The following is an 18,209-nucleotide window of genomic DNA, read 5'->3' as shown; positions in this document are numbered from 1 at the left end:
CTGAGAAATCCACTACTAACCTTATTGAGACTAATGTATGTGAGATATTACTTCTTTCTAATTTTCAGCCTACTTGTTTGACTTGATTGCTGATTCTTTATTATATATTTAGTGTTGATTTAATCTGTTTGTAGAACTTTAACCTTCCTTCATCTGGGTCTTTATATTGTCAGATTTGGAAAGATTCTTGGTACTGTCTCTCTAAGTAGAATTTCTACCCCACTTTGTTTCTGTCTTTCTTCTTTAGTTTTTTGTGATTCAAATATTGAAACTTTTGATGCTGTTCTGAAAACATGTGAGGTTACAAATATTATTACTTATGCTCCTTATTGCCTTCCTTTTTAATTTTAGTATTTTTCAGCTACAAATATTTATTTATTTATTTATTTATTTATTTATTTATTTGAAATTTCTGCCTCCTCCCTGCCTCCCATTTATCTCCCCCTCCCTCACTCCTGTCCTAAGAGCTGTAAAGGTTCCCTGCCCTGTGGGAAGTCCAAGGTCCTCCCCCCTCCATACAGGTCTAGGAAGGTGAGCATCCAAACAATCTAGGCCTCCCCAAAGCCAGTATATGTAGTAGGATCAAAATCCAATGCCAATGTCCTTGGCTTCTCAGCCTTCATTGTCCGCCATGTTCAGGGAGTCTGGTTTTATCCCATGCTTTTTCAGTCCCAGTCTTTGAGCTACCATTTTGTCGTTGTTGCTGTTAAATTTCTCATTTTGGGTTGCTGATCTCTAAACAGTTCTTGTCAGGCAGTTCTTAGCCTCCATTTATTTTTCCCAATTACTGGTGATACTTTTATTGTTGTTTTTGTGTTGTCTGTTACTAGGACCACTTTTTTATGGTTCTGTGGTCATAGCAGTCACAAAGAGTGAAGTGTGAAAAGTGAACTGTCCTTTCAAAGCATCGTTTCTTTTTTGTGCTATGTAATACTCGACCAAATTTCCTTAGCATTTGTTAAATTATTTTAAGGCATAGATAGTTATGCCATTGGTGTTTCTTAGAGAAATGAGAGTTTGGAAGTTTTATCTTATCTTCTGGCTGTCGTTATTGCTTACTAATTTTATCTGCATTACATTAAATTTAAGTGACACTGTGTCTGGGACCTTTACTGTTTAGTACTTAATATTAATTTGCTTTTTGAGTAGCAAAACAGTATGCTCTTATAAATACAGTTGAGAAAAATTAATTACTGAATATGCAGTAACCTTCACTTACCTATAGAGTTATCTGAAAACACTTTGACACCAAAGATATATAATAGCAAAGACACAGTCAAATGGCACTAAGGCATCTTCCTTGTTAGGGCCTCAATGTGGTATTGTTTCTAACACTGTCTGCTCTATTTTATGATCATGGGTCAAAATATGAAGCATATTCATAAAGAATATAGATACTGAGAAATTTTAACTTCCTGCTTCATTTTAGAAAATGCATTCTTGGTATAGTTTCACATGCAGCTTTATCCACTATAGATGGTTCAACTACTAAACTACAGAACAAGCAGGTGTATCATCTATTGACAAAGAATCCAGAAGTTGATAAATTTCAAATCAAGGTTGTACCTTTGACTATGGGAAATTGTGTGCTTAGGAACTTTGAGCCTTAGCTTCCTCTTTGGCTAAACAGACATAATAAAATCTTGCAGCTTTGCAGAGTGGCTTAGAGAGGTAAATGTCACAATGAAAAGCCTGTTTTAAATTAAGAACAATTAAAACATTATTTTTATTTCAATTTGAAGAAAAATATAGTTTTAGAGTTTGAGAAACTTTTCTAATGGTAAAATTTGAAGTTTTGGGGCTTGGGAGATAGTCTAGTTGGTAAAATTATCTTGTTAAAAATCACAAAAATATGCCTCCTTATCACCAGAAAATGAAGTTGAAAAAGTTAAGTCATGCATCCTATCCCAGGTTTGGAATACCTAAACTGAAAGCGGAGAGGTAGGTGATCTCTAATTAGACATCCTAGAAATCCAAAGCCTTGATTAAAGTGAGAAAGTAAAAAAGAGAGGAAGAGAAGAAAAGAACATGATGAAGCAATTCATATTAAATGAGGAATCAAAAATAACTTAGGTTTCACATAAACATTCACATATCCCATTGAGCGCGCACACACACACACACACACACACACACACACACACACTCATTCATTCATTCATTCATTCATGAATCACCATTGCAGACATTAATCTAAATGGTTGAGTATTGCCCACAGATATTGTGGCACAAATACGTATTCAATATGCACCCCCTGGATGCCATGCTTTTAACCACTGCACCCTACAGACTATCTATTTTGGAGGACACTACACTACACCTTGAGATATCTAGAGATAAATAATTTTAAATGAAATTTTAGGACTGGCTACTATTGAAGCTATGAACTAAAATTCACATAGGAGAGTCACACTTATGTTTGAGATTCCATAAGACTTGTTAACTGCTTACAATTTCATGATTGAATAGAGCTGAATGTTCCAGATTTTTTTCACAATTAAAATTACTTGGGCTTTCATTATTTCCCTTATTAGGATTTTATTGTCTGCCTTTGTGTCTGACTTAATATCCTTTTGGCTATCTAGTAAATATTTTGAAATATATTTGAAAATGCCTTGATTTACATCTTTTATAGAATTTTTGATCACTAAAGTGTTTCTACATTGTAACATATTATTGGCATTAGCATAAATTGAGGTTAATCAGTTGTATTTGGTTGTAGAGTAAGCTCTCTCTTAATTTTTGGGGGGTTGGAACTGTGTTCGGTGTTCACACAGGGAAAGTAGTACTTGGAAAAATGACATGGTAGCATTTATCTAAGATTAGCATAAGAGGGAGCCATGAACAACAAAACCAAAACCATAAACTAATGCTTTCACAAAAAGCTCAACAAATATGTGCTGAATAAATGAATATTTATAAAACCAGTAGAACATTTTTGATCTTAAGTTAGAGAAAGAAAATGTTCTTCAAGCCAAAGAATCTTTGATTCACAGAATTAACCTTTAAAGGGTTTGAAAACTGAGCTGGGGGTGAGGGGACACAGTAAAGTACTAAAGTGTTTTCAGCATAAGCACATAAGCATGAGTGCCTGAGTTGATGTCCGAGAATCCATGCAAAAATCATGGATATGCTGACATATGCCTGTAATTGCAGGGTTAAAGCTTGCTAGCAAGTCAGGCAAGTCAAATGAGTAAACTTCAGACTCAGTGAAAGAAATTTTCTCAAAATTCAGGTAGAACGAAACTGAAGAAAACACACTGCATCAACTTCTGGTCCTCATACACATTCATACATATACACACACAGAGAAAGTTTTCAAGACCTTGGTATCATCACCACATGATTATTACTATCTTCACATTCTTTCAGGCCCATAGTAAGTCAGTGAAATAAAAGGGAGCTTCTGGATTATAGAGAAGAAACAAGAAGATCAGAAATCCAGTCCGCAGAGAGTGTAAGGAGCTGACAATGACAGAGTCCAAGAGCCGCCTGCTTACAGCCAGCTAGGAAGAACAAGGATAAATACTACACTAATGATGGCTATAATCACAAGAGTGACTCTCCAACAGCAAAAAGATGCTTGTCCACATGGATGTCAGTTCTCACCTACTGAGTTTTTTCAGAATTTGTTTTTAATTCTTCACATGTCTCTATTAGCTCATGCAGCCAACGTCTCAGAGATGATAGTTCCTCTTAGGCTCACCAGTCTGATTGTTGTTGAGGACCTCTAAAATATGAAGGATCTATGAAGTATATTCCATTTAATTGGGCATGCTTCAGTTAATGATCCTGTTAAGATAGTGTTTGATCAACCAAGTGTGTGAGTAAAAGACACGATGAGAGTAACAGGTTCATGACTTTTTGGGGTAAGTAGAAAAATGGTTATAGAAAATAGGTAATCACCTTAAGTCAGTAATTACAATCTTAGCAGTAAGTATATCTGACTCATAGATGTTCTCACTTGGCCAAATGAATATATTGATCAAGATTATCTGTTTCTTCAGTTGCTGCTAAAATTGCAAATATTTACAGACTACTTGATATTAGCTGCATAGAAAGAGCAATCTAACAGTAACTGCCACAGAATTATTTGTTAGATCTATTATGTAATCCAAATTACCTCATCCCTTTACACCAACTTCCTTTTTCTGGCAAGGCAAAAATACTCATCTAGGATCAGTCTTTATAATGAAACATCCCTAACCCTAGACAATATTTTCTGATAGCTTGGTTTAAAATATCTGGTTTAAATTAAAGAGAAGCATCAATCACAGTATGCAATAGAAACATCAGACATTTGAGATATATATGATGTCCCTCATAAAAATTAATAAAATCAAAGTAACACTATAGAAATTTACCTATTTAGCTGTTTAATGATCACAAACATTAACTGAATATTAAAAACAAATGTACTATGTGACTGGGTTTGGCATTTAAATTTTTTTGTCTTTTTTAGTATTAAATCTATTGGGAGGGGAAAGGAAATGTGTCTATATATAGTTATAATATCAAAGAATCTGACTTTGTAACATGAAGCATGAAGTTATGAGATCAGAGAAAACAGGATCACAGCTCATCATAGAAACAAAATTCCCTGGAGGCAGGGTCTCCAAGTCAATGGCCCAGAATGAGAATATAATTAAATCAGAAAAAGAGAGCATGGGAAATCATTGCTTACAGACAAAATAATGTGACAAGGGTATTGGTGTGGGACAATTCTGTATTCTGTCAATTCTATTTTAAATAAATGCTGTTTGGCCAGTAGCCAGGCAAGAAGTATAGGTGAGACAACCAGGCAGGAAATAGAGGTGGGACATTGAGAACAGGAGAATTCAGGGAAGAAGGAAGCTCTTTCTGTAGTCCTGTCCAGACCACAGAAGAAGCATGATGTAACCTGCCATGCTGAAAAAGGTACTAAGCCATGGGGCTAACATATACTAGAATAATGGGCTAATATAAATTATAAGAGTTAATGAGAAGCCTGAGCTAATGGGCCAATCAGTTTTTCATTAATGTAGACTCTCTATATGATTTTCTTTGGGGCTTACTGGCTGCAGAAACTGGGAAGGACAGAAGCAGACCCTCATGTTATAGGGTATATAGAACATTTAATGATGTGTGGAGATATTTTGTTTATGATCTAACAAATAAAGCTTTCCTGACGATGAAAGTGTGGAACTAAGCCACTAGTAGGCCACATGGACAGGCAATGGAGGCACACACCTTTAATCCTAGCACTCAGGAGGCAGAAGCAGATGATCTCTGAGTTCAAGGCTACCCTCCACTACTTGAGGTTGGAGTCTAAGAGAAACAGAGCCAGGTGGTGATGAACACACCTTTAATCCCAGGATGTGGGGGTCACATGGCCTTTAATCACAGTTCCCAGCACTAGGAATGTGGAGACAGGAAGGGATATGACTGGGCCGAGAGGGGAATATAGGCAGAAGGATACAGGAGCTAAAGCCATTCAGTCTGAGGATTTGTAGAGACAGAATCTTGCCCCCTTCGGTCTGGGGAATCATTAGAGGTAAAAAGTTTTTCTAATGGCTGACTCCTTTACTTCTCTTATCTTTCAGCATTTACCCCAATATCTGACTCCAGGTTTGTATTATTAAGAGCAACTAGAATTCATGCTACATCTGGTGTCCAACTTTTGGGTCATGGAAAAAAAAAAGCTGTTGCCTCTGGCTTTTCAGTCAATAGCATACAACATGTGTTGTATACCAACAAAGCTACATGTGGCCAGAGTCATCACCCCAGGGTTACATTTTCCTTTCTTCTCTCCCAGTGGGTTGTGGGCTTTCCATGGACACTCTTCTAAGGCTACTGCCTAACTAGGTAGCTGCCTTAAAAGCCACTCAATCAGCTACTGTTCTATACAACAACAATCAATCTCGTCTTTATCACCATCCTCAGCAGATTTGGTAAAACTATTAGGAATTCTTCAAGGGAGGAATTAGTTAAAAGAGAGAGTTTTTCCCAAGTTAAAAAAATGAGAAATACTATAGCTCTGTATTAGAGTTTGAAGTCAAGGACTTTGATGACTCCAGAAGTTCCTTTATAGTACAGAATTGTTTTGGCTATCCTGTTTTTTTTTTTTCCTTTTCCATATGAACTTCACTGTTGTTCTTTTGAGATCTGTAAAGGATTTTACTGGTATTTTGATGGGCATTGCATATTAAATCTATAGATTGCTTTTAGTAGGGTTGCCATTTTTATTATGTTAATTCTGCCTACCCAAGAGCATGGAAGATCTTTCCATTTTCTGGTGTCTTCTTCAATTTCTTTCTTCAAATATTTAAAGTTCTTGTTATACAGGTCTTCCACTTGTTTGGTTAGAGTTACTCCAATGTTATGTAAGCATTGTGAAGGGTGATGTTTCTTTGATTTCTTTCTCAGCCCATTTATCATCTCCACAAACATGGCTGCTGACTTTTTTGAGTTAATCTTGTATCCTGCTACATTGCTGAAGATGTTTATGAGTTGTAGAAATCTTAGGGTCACTTATGTAAACCATTATATCATCAGAAAATAGTGAGAGTTTGACTTCTTCTTTTCCAATTTGTATCCCCTTGATCTCCTTTTGTTTTCTTATTATTCTAGCTAGAATCTCAAGTACTATATTGAATAGATATGGAGAGAGTTGACAGTCTTGTTTTATCCCTGATTTCAGTGGAGTCGTATTGAGGTTGTCTCCATTTAGTTTAATGTTGACTGTAAGCTTGTAGTATATTGTTTAATTATATTTAGATATGTTCCTTGCATCCCTGCTCTCTTCAAGATATTTAACATGAAGTGCTGATATCTTTTTTTGAAGTCTTTTTAAGCAGCTAATGAGATGATCATGTGTTTTTTTTTCAGTTTGTTTATAATGTGGATTATATGAACATATTTTTGGGTGTTGAACCATCCCTGAATCTCTGGGATGAAGCCTACTTGATCATGGTGCATGATTTTTCTAATATGTTCTTGGATTTTGTTTATCAGTGTTTTATTGAATATTTTCTCATCAGTGTTCATGAGTGTGTTTGGTCTGTAATTCTCTTTTTTGATAATGTCTTTTGTGTTTTTTGATTATCAGGGTAATTATAGCCTTATAAAAAGAGTTTGGCAGTGTTCCTTCTGTTTCTATTGTGTGGAACAATTTGAGGAGTATTTGTATTAGTTCTTCTTAGAAAATCCTGTAGAATTCTTCATTGAAACCATCTGGTCTTGGACTTATTTTTGGTTGGAAGACATTTGATGAGAGTTTCAATTTTTTGGAGGAATCACAATCTCTGACTTCAAACTCTACTACAGTATTGAAAACAGACTGGTATTGGCATAAAAACAGATAGGAGGAACAATGGAATAAAATCAAAGAACTGGATATCAATCCAAACACCTATGAACACCTGATTTTTGAGAAGAAGCATAAAATATAAAATGGGGGAAAAGCATATTCACTAAATGGTACTGGTATAACTGGATATCAACATATGGAAGAATAAAAATAGATCCATATCTACTAACATGCACAAAACTTGAATCCAAATGGATCAAAGGCCTCAACATAAAAGCAGCCACACTGAACCTCATAGAAGAGAAAGTGAGAAGTATACTTGAATGCATTGACATAGGAGACTACTTTCTAAATATAACCCTGTAGCATAGACACTGAGAGTAACAATAAATAAATGGGACCTACTGAAACTGAGAAGCTTCAGTAAAGCAAAGGACATGGTCAACAAGACAAAATGGCAGCCTAAAGAATGGGAAAAAGTCTTCATTAACCCGACACCAGACAGGGAACTGATCTCCAAAAATATACAAAGAACTCAAGAAACTGGTCATCAAAATAAAAAATTGAGTACAGAAGTCTAGTGGCATTTCAATTTTATTTTAATAAATAAAGACTGTCTGAAGATCTGAGAGTGGAACAGTCACACTGGTCAGCCTTACAGACCAGGTTAGGGTAACACACCTTTAAATCTTGTAGCCACAATAACACATGCCTTTATTCTCAGGAGCCACACTAGATGTCATAGAATCTGGGCAGTGTATGCCTTTAATTATGGTGGTGAATGCCTTTAATTCCAGTCCTAGAGAGAATTATAATACAGCTCTCAACACACAGCCTCATTTTGAGATTATGCAAGCCAGGATCACCATTTCAGACTGATGTCAAGGTAAGAGCCAGTGACTGGCTGTTTTGTTTTTGAAATCTTCAGGGTGAGCCCCAATTTCTGACAGAGTTTTTATTAATTATGTGTCACAGAACTAAACAGAGTACTCTCAACAGATGAATCTAAAATGGCTGAAAGACACTTAGGAAATGTTCAACATCTTTAACCATCAGAGAAATGCAAATCAAAACAACTCTGATATTATACCTTACACCTTTCAGAATGCCCTAGATCAAAACCACTGATGACAACTTATGCTGGAGGGGATGTAGGGTAAAGAGAACACTTTTGCATTGCTGGTAAGAGTGCAAACTGGTAGAGCTGCTTCAGAAATCAGTATGGCAATTTATCAGAAAATTAGGAAACATCGTATCTCAAGACCCAGCAATACTATTTTTGGATATATACCCAAAGGATATTCAATCATACCACAAAGTATGTGCTCAACTATGTTTATAGCATTATTTGTAATAGCCAGAATGTAGAAACAAATTACTCTCAATTGAAAAATGGATAATGAAAATGTGGTACATTTAAACAATGGAATATTACACAGTTGAAAAAATAATGACATCTTGAAATTTGCAAGCAAATGGGTGGATCTAGAAAAAAATCATATTAAGTGAGGTAACACAGACCCATAAAGGCAAATATAATATGCACTCACTCATAATGGGCTTTTAAACATAAAACAAATAATAACCAGCCTACATTTCATAAACCCAGAGAACCTAGACAACAAAGAAAACCCTAAGGGAGACATACATGAATCAAATCTACATGGAAAGTAGAAAATACAAGATCTCATGAATAAATTGGGACCTTGGGGATGATGAGAGTTGGTAGAAGAGGAGGGGGAGGAAGAAAGGAAGGCAGAAAAAATATAGCTCAATAAAAAATAAAAATTAAATAAAAATCAGAATAAAATGAGAAATACTATTATAACAGAGAAAGTTAGGTCTTTGTATGGATATGCAATGTATGATTTAAAATTAAAGAAACTAATTCATTATAAAAACAGATAATCAATTATATGGAATTGACATAATGGTTATTATCATTTTGATACTCCTTTTAGTTGGTTTGATAATTCTTAATTTATTTCTAAGAATATTGATATGAGTGCCAAAATACAGACCTTAGAAAATCTTATTAAAACATATTATAAAGATATTCAGATCCAGACAAATATTTTGGAAAACTTCTATAAGTGAGCAAAGACCAAAACTAAAAATTGAAATAAATGATGCTGTCATTGATGATCTTATAGATATAGGTGTAAATGTATCCATAATTGCAACAGAATTTTGGCATTCAAATAGGCAGTTTCAGGAGGTAAATATTCATCTTTTAGGTAAAATAGAATGTGAGATGGGTCAAGTGTTTAGTGCCAGAAGGACAGAGAGGAAAATTAAAGCCATATGTGGAAAATATAACAATGAATTTGTGAGGAACATAATTATTACAGTAATGGAATACTGAGATTAACATTTTTCCAATCAAAGAAATAACAACAAAAAATTAACATACATTTCTGGGAAAAACTTTAGAAGATATAAAAAAAAACAGTCACTGATCATTCAGGTAGCACAAGAACATGGCAAAATAGCTGCTGATCTTTCAAAGGCATCAACAGCCCTAACCTTTAATATGATTGACAAACCTGCATGGGTTGTACAATGGCCTTTAATAACAGAGAAACTACAGGCTTTAAAATAACTGGTACTTGAGCAACTAAATGCTCAGCAAATTGAAGAGTTAACCAGCCCTTGAAATAATACTGTATTTGTTATTTAAAAAATATCTAGAAAATGGAGAATAGTAACAGACCTAAAAAGCTCTTAATAAGGTGATATACCCGATGGGCTCACTATAGACAAGAATCACTTCACCTTCTTTAATATATAAAGACTGGCCTCTTATAGTTATGTTTGAAAGATTGTTTCTTCACTATACCTTTAAAAAAAGACAGAGAAAAAATTGCTTTCATGTTGCCTACTTATAATAATTCTCAGCCTGCTAAAGGATATCAATAGAAGATTCTTCCACAGGGAATCTTTTTTTTTTTTCTTTTTTTTTTTTTTTGGTTTTTCGAGACAGGGTTTCCCTGTAGTTTCTAGAGCCTGTCCTGGAGCTAGCTCTTGTAGACCAGGCTGGCCTCGAACTCAGAGATCCGCCTGCCTCTGCCTCCCGAGTGCTGGGATTAAAGGTGTGCGCCACCACTGCCCGGCCCCACAGGGAATCTTAAATAGCCTCACCCTGTGCCATTATTTTTTTAGGTCAGCCATTAGAAATAATATGTAAGCAATTTCCTCAATCTATAGTTTGTCATTGTATGAAGGATATTTTTTAGCTGGCCCTAATATAGAAACTTTAGAAAGAGATTCTATTAATTATTTAGTATATATACTAGGTCTACAAAAAAATTAGAGCCCAAAATAAGGAGAGATTGATTTTAGACTATTAATGACTTCAAAGACTGCTAGGAGACAATTTCTGTGTCTGGCTCAGTATTGAGGTTAAAAAAATGATGAAATGAGCAATTTGTTCAAATTTTAGATGGTGACAAGGAGTTAAATAGTTCAAGAGAATCATCAGCTGAAGCTGAGAGAGAATTGGCTTTGGTGGAAATGAAATTACAGGATGCACATGTCGATCATTTAGATTCAAAGATTGATCGCATTCTGATTATTCTGTAGGAAATCCTACAGCCATTGTCCTTCAAGTTACCCCACCCACTGGGGCGTGGCCTCCTATACTATTTATGCCAATGTAAAGCATGTGTTTGGCCTCTTTTCGAGCTGTGGGTTTCAGTTGCTGTTCTGTGTTCCAGCAGAGGATGTTGATTTGTGAGGCTACCCTAAATAAATAAGCATCTATGATTCTCAATTCTGAGCTAGTGTGGGATTTCTTTTGCACATCCTTCTTCATCTGCCATCCACGTGGATTTGGACTCCACATCTACCAGGTGGATGGCCTAAAGGCCTAGCCAGTCCAGGGTCAAGAAACTCTCCCAACCCTGTCTGCTTGGCGTGCTTTCACCTAAGAAGTTTTTTATAGAACACCTGAAACAGTGGAGCTTACTGCATGTGGCAATTTAGAAATTTCCAAAGTGCACACACAACTACCACATTCCCTGGCATGTGGTTCCATGTCATGCGGCAACTTTTGCATTTTCTCGTTTGTGCTCCTTGCCCTTGAGTTCTGGGTTTCTAGCTTCATGTATGGAACTTATTTAATTGCTTTTAATTTGTCAAGCAAAGCATATTTCACAGTATATAACCAGAACCAATGAGGGAAACTAAAAGCAGCTCAGGACTTGTTCCTGTAACCACAACTTCTGCTGGACAATAAAAATTATTACACCTAAAACAATTTACTGGATCTCATAACAGGTAATTAATAAATCAATATGGCAGACTACATTAATATTGAAACATTTAGTAGTTTTGCTAATAATATGGATTGTATACTGTGAGGATTGTATGATTATGGTAATACTTCCATTTATTGGATATTGGGACTCAGTTTTTCTTCATATTATATCATTAAGAAAGAACATGGCACTTTCAGAAATGATACAGTCTTTACAGACTAATAATGAACAGCTAGTTGACAGGATTAATACCATTGAAAATCAAAAGTTACATAAAATTATTAGTATTAAAAGGGGTAACATTACATTGACAGACAAAATTAAATACATATCTAAGGGTACTGAGAAATTATCTGAAAAAATTCATACTGTTGAATTTTACAATAAAAACTTGTTAAAATTTATGATGGGTTAGCAGATAGAGTATCTCTCCATGATGGCAGTCTGCACTCTATCCAAGTAATGTCCAAGGATGAGGTGTTATATTTAAAGGAGAAACTTCAGACTTTTAAATCACATGTGCAGTATGAGGACCATAGGCTAGGTGCCTCAATAAAATCACTAGAAATATATACAGGTCAGAAGATTCAGGCTTTACAAAAGACAATATTAAAAAGATTTGAAGTGATTGAAGAAATTACTGGAGCTAATGAACAAGGAAAGAAGGACAAGGACAGGATTCAACATTGCCAGTAGCTGTGAAAGATGACTTACCAAGGTTTTAGCTTCCTATCCTGCAATCTACTCTGACAAAGCATCAAGTTCTAAAGGCCCAAAAGGATGCAAAGAAGGTAGATGGATACCTATAGGAATGAATGATCTAAAAGAATGTCATAACATATGGATTGCATTCTGTATTTGTTAGGGAGATGATAAAGACATAGGCTTTTAGCCTCAATCCTACACTACAGGACTGGCTTCGTTCAGTTTCAGCAGTCCTAGATGATGAGTTGTTAACATCCCAGTTGATGTTAATGTTATTTCAAAAAAGAGGCTAAAATTCTAGAACAAAAGTGAAAAGCAAAAGGACTTGAGACTTCCCTAGATCAAATTCTTAGTGAGGGCACTTATACTGACCCACAGGTTCAAGCTTGTTTTAATGAACAAATCTCGTTCCTATGCCATGAAGCAGTGTTATATTCTTGGAACAGGATTCAAGAACTAGGAAAAGGAATTGAATCATATACCAGGATTAAACAGGGCAGAGAAATCTTTTTAGTGGCTTTTTACAAAGATAGATTAAGGGTGTACAAATAGGACTAACAGACCCAATGCTAGATGAGTACTTATTGAATCTCTAGCTTTTAAAAATGCCAACTTAGAATGCCTTTAAAGGTTAGATCAGCACCTGTGGATGAATGGATCCTGCATAAAATGAACATTATATGTCTCAACATTTGACTATATTACTGTATCTTAGGTATGAGAAGCAATTTCCAAAGGAATGAGCAGACATCAAAATGCCACATGTTTTAATTGTGGTATGAAAGGACATCTAAGAAGGGATTGTAGACAAGTAATTCCTAGGAATAATAACTCCTCTGGGAATGGTAAGAATAGGAGGATTCAGCCTTCAGGTATATGTAGAAGGTGTAGCAAAGTCCAACATTGGACCAATGAATGCAGATCAACAAAAAACAGACAAGGCAACTTGATATGAGCAGGAAACTTTTTGAGGGGCCTTTCACAGGCCCCCAAACCAAACCTGACCCAGTCATTCCCAGTCATTGTGGAGGGACATGTCTAACCAGGAAAATTGAAAAAATCCATAGCCTTCTGTAAAAGACCATACTGTTCTAAGTGATGACATAAACATGGAGGATAAATAAAAAATTCTGAAATGAAATAGGAAACTTATATTCTGGCAGACTTCTATAAATTATCAAAGACCAAACCTAAGAATGCATAAAATGGCATTGTAATTGTTGGTTTGATAGACACATGTGCAGATGTATCATTACTCCAGAATCTTGGCATCTAAATGGCCTCTTCAAGAGGCACTTGTTCAACTACTAGGAATTGGAATAATATCTCAAGTTAAACAAAGCATAAGATGGTTTGACTGTATTAGCCCAGAAAATCAGAGAGGGAAACTAAGGCCATATGTGGATAATATTGCAGTAAATTTATGGGCTGTGACCTGCTGTTGCAATGGAATATCCAAGTTAACTTCCTGCAGTCCCAGGAACTTATAATTCTTGGACATTTATTCTAAGGTACTATACATAAAAGTAACTAGCAATTCAGACTGTATAAGAACTTAAAGCAACTAGCAAAACTTTAGATATACCAACAGCCCTACCTTTAAAAAGGTTAACTGAGAAACCAATATGGGTTAAGCAATGGCCACTCACTGAAGAAAAGCTGCAGGCTTTAGAACAGCTAATACAAGAACAACTAGATGCTCACCATATTGAAGAATCAACAAGCCCTTGGCATTCTCCTGTGTTTGCTTTTTTAAAAAAAAAAATCTGGTAAATGGTGACAGATCTAAGAGATGTCACTAAGATGATTCAACCTATGGGCCCTCTACAGTCTGGAAGTCCTGTGCCTACACTATTACCAGAATGATGGCCTCTTATAGTTATTGATTTGAAAGATTGTTTCTTCACTATACCTTTACAAGAAAAGGATAGGAAAATATATGCCTTCACAGGGCCTGCTTATAATAATTCTCATCCTAGTAGGAGTTATAAATGGACTATTTTTCCACAAAGAATGCTCAATAGCCCCACTTTGTGCCAATACTTTTTCAGCCAGCTATTAGAAATAATACTTAAGCAATTTCCTATGTCTATAATTTACCATTATATGGATGATATTTTGCTATCAGATTCAAACATAGAATGTTTGAAGAAGTAAGAAAGTTTTGCCAAAAAGGGGATTACAAATTGCTACTGAAAAAACACAGAGAGGGGATTCTATCAATTACCTACGTTATATAATTGGTTTTCAGAAAATTAGAACACAAAAGGCACAAATTAGGAAAGGTCGGTTCCAGACTCTTAACGACTTTCAAAGGTTGTTAGGAGACATATCCAGTCTATGACCAGCTGTTGGGGTAACACCTAATCTAATAATTCATTCAAACAAATCTTTAGATGGTGATAAAGAGTTGAATAATCTCAGGGAATTAAAAACTGGAGCAGAAATGAAATAGATAATTGTTGAAGAGAAATTACAGAAGGCACATGTAGATAGGGTGAATACAAATCTTAGTTGTATTCTAGTCATATTGCCTTCCAGAATTTCTCCTACAGGACTTTTAATGCAAAGGAATGATATTATCTTAGAATGAATCTTTTTACCACATAAACCAAGTAAAAAATTAAAAAGTTATGTGGAAAAAGTATTTCAATTAGTTATAAAAGGTAACTTGAGACTTTATCAATTAACAAATATAGACCCATCAGAGATTATAGTACATTTCACTACAGATAAAATAAAAAAGTTATGGGAAGACAATGAACCATGGCAAAGAGCTTACACTAATTTTTGGGAGAAAGTAATAGCAATTAGCTCAAAAGCAAAGTTCTTATAAAGACAACTTCTTGTATTCTTCCCTAAATTGCATGTGATTATCCAATAACTTGATCCTGTACATTTTATACTGATGCAAATAAATCAGGGATAGCAGGTTACAAATCAGAAGAATTAAGTAAGGTTGAACAAACCCTTATAATTCTGCCCAGAAGGCAGAATTATATGCTATTCTCATGATGCTAAGAGATTTTAAGGAACCTCTTAATAGAGTTACTGATTCACAATGTGCAGAAAGAGTTGTCTTGCATATTGAAACTGCTGAATTTATACAAGATGATACAGAATTGACTTGGACATAATCAGAAATAGGCTTTGTCCTATATATGTAACATGCATCTGATGACACACGGGTCTGCCAGGTCCTCCAGCACAAGGTAATGCAGAAATTGATCAATTATTCATTGAAAGCATGTTGAGGCCTCAGAATTTCATAAAAAAAATCATATCAATAGCAAAGGTTTAAAGAAAGAGTTTTCTATTACATGGCAACAAGATAAGGAGATTATAAAGAGATTTTTCTACTAGCTCTTTCTATAACCAAACACTGCTACCTATAGGGACTATCCCAAAGGGAACTCAAAGTAATGAAATATGGCAGATGGATGTGTTCCACCTTGCAGAATTTGGAAAATTAAAATATGTACACCACACCATTAACACCTATTTAGGGTTTTAGTGGGCAACTGCTTTAAGCTCAGAAAAAGCTGATTCAGTAATCACATATTTATTAGAAGTATGGCCATCATGGGTATACCTGCACAAATAAAGACAAATAATAGTCGAGCATATGTGTCTAAGAAAATGAAATGTTTTTTTACTTATCATAATATTAAGCATATTACAAGTATACCACACAATCCTATAGGTCAGGGCATTATAGAAAGATAAATTAAACTATAAAGTTATATGTTAAAAAAAACAGAAAAGGGTGGAAAATACACCCAGAAATTGACTACATATTGCTTTATTAACCTTGAGTTTACTTTTTTTTCTTACTTTTTCTTTTTTTTCTCATTTTTTTTATTAAAGATTTCCATCTCCTCCCCCTTCCCTCCCCTCCCTTCCACCCATACCCCTATTCCACCCCTCTCCAAGACAAAGAGCCATCAGGGTTCCCTTCACTATGTTAAGTCCAAGGTCCTCCCAGCTCCCCCTAAGTCCAGGAAGGTGAGCAACCAAACTGACAAGGCTCACAGTGAGCCCGTCCATGCTGTAGAGTTCATGTTCATTGCCTTTGTCCTTGGTTTCTCAGTCCTCCTCCACCATCAGCCACATTCAGAGAGACCGGTTTGGTCCCCTGTTCCATCAGTCCCATTCCAACTGGACTTGGTGGTCTCCCATTAGATCTGTCCCACCGTCTCAATGGGTAAATGCACTCCTCGTGGTCCTGACTCCCTTGCTCATGATCTCCCTCCTTTTACTCCTCATCGGGACCTTGGGAGCTCAGTCCGGTGCTCCTATGTGGGGCTCTGTCATTTTCTCCATCCAATGCCAGGTGAAGGTTCTATGGTGATATGCAAGATATTCATGAGTATGGCAATAAGATCTGTACATTTCTGGCACCCTCTCCTCAGCTGCCCAAGGACCTACCTATGGGCGTCTTACTGGACACCTGGCAACCCCTCTAGAGTAAAGTCTCTGTCAACCCTAGAATGGCTCCCTTAAGATATATAATTCCTTGTTCCCATATCCACTTTTCCTATATCCCAAACATCCTATTCCCCCAAACTCTTTCCATCCTCAACTTCAAACTTTTCTCTCCCCATCCCCCCACCCCCATCCCACCCCACCCCAATGTTCCCATTTTTTGTCTGGCAATCTTGTCTACTTCCAGTATCCAGGAGGATAACTATATATTTTTCTTTGGGTTCACCTTCTTATATAGATTCTCTAGGATTTTTTACAAATTATAGGCTCGATGTCCTTTATTTATGGCTAGAAACCAATTATGAGTGAGTACATACCATGTTCATCTTTTTGGGTCTGGGTTACCTCACTCAGGATGGTGTTTTCTAATTGCATCCATTTGCATGCAAAATTCAAGATGTCATTGATTTTTACCGCCGAGCAGTACTCTAATATGTATATATTCCACACTTTCTTCATCCATTCTTCCACTGAAGGGCATCTAGGTTGTTTCCAGGTTCTGGCTATTACAAATAATGCTGCTATAAACATAGTTGAACAAATGCTTTTGTAATATGATTGGGCATCTCTTGGGTAAATTCCCAAGAGTAGGATTGCTGGGTCTTGGGGTAGGTTGATCCCAAATTTCCTGAGAAACCTCCACACTGCTTTCCAAAATGGTTGCACAAGTTTGCATTCCCACCAGCAATGGATGAGTGTACCCATTACTCCACATCCTCTCCAGCAAAGGCTATCATTGGTGTTTTTGATTTTAGTGATTCTGACAGGTGTAAGATGGTATCTCAATGTTGTTTTGATTTGCATTTCCCTGATTGCTAAGGAGGTTGAGCATGCCCTTAAGTGTCTTTTGGCCATTCGAACTTCTTCTGTTGAGAATTCTCTGTTCAGTTCAGTGCCCCATTTTTTAATTGGGTTAATTAGCATTTTTAAATCTAGTCTCTTGAGTTCCTTTTATATTTTGGAGTTCAGACCTTTGTCTGTTGCGCGGTTGGTGAAGATCTTTTCCCAGTCAGTAGGCTGCCTTTGTGTCTTAGTGACAGTGTCCTTTGCTTTACAGAAGCTGCTCAGCTTCAGGAGGTCCCATTTATTCAATGTTGCCCTTAATGTCTGTGCTGCTGGGGCTATAAGTAGGAAACGGTCTCCTGTGCCCAAATGTTGTAGAGTACTTCCCACTTTCTCCTCTAACAGGTTCAGTGTGTTCAGATTGATATTGAGGTCTTTAATCCATTTGGACTTGAGTTTTGTGCATGGTGATAGACACGGATCTACTTTCATTCTTCTAGAGGTTGACATCCAGTTATGCCAGCACCATTTGTTGAAGATGCTTTCTTTCTTCCACTGTGTGATTTTAGCTCCTTTATCAAAAATCAGGTGTTCATAGGTTTGTGGGATAAGATCTGTGTCTTCTATTCGATTCCATTGGTCTACTTCTCTATTTTTATGCCAATACAAAGCTGTTTTCAATACTGTAG

The sequence above is a fragment of the Arvicola amphibius genome, chromosome 6 (assembly GCF_903992535.2).
Source record: "Arvicola amphibius chromosome 6, mArvAmp1.2, whole genome shotgun sequence".
Lineage (NCBI taxonomy): Eukaryota > Metazoa > Chordata > Mammalia > Rodentia > Cricetidae > Arvicola > Arvicola amphibius.
This window is presented reverse-complemented; position numbering follows the sequence as displayed.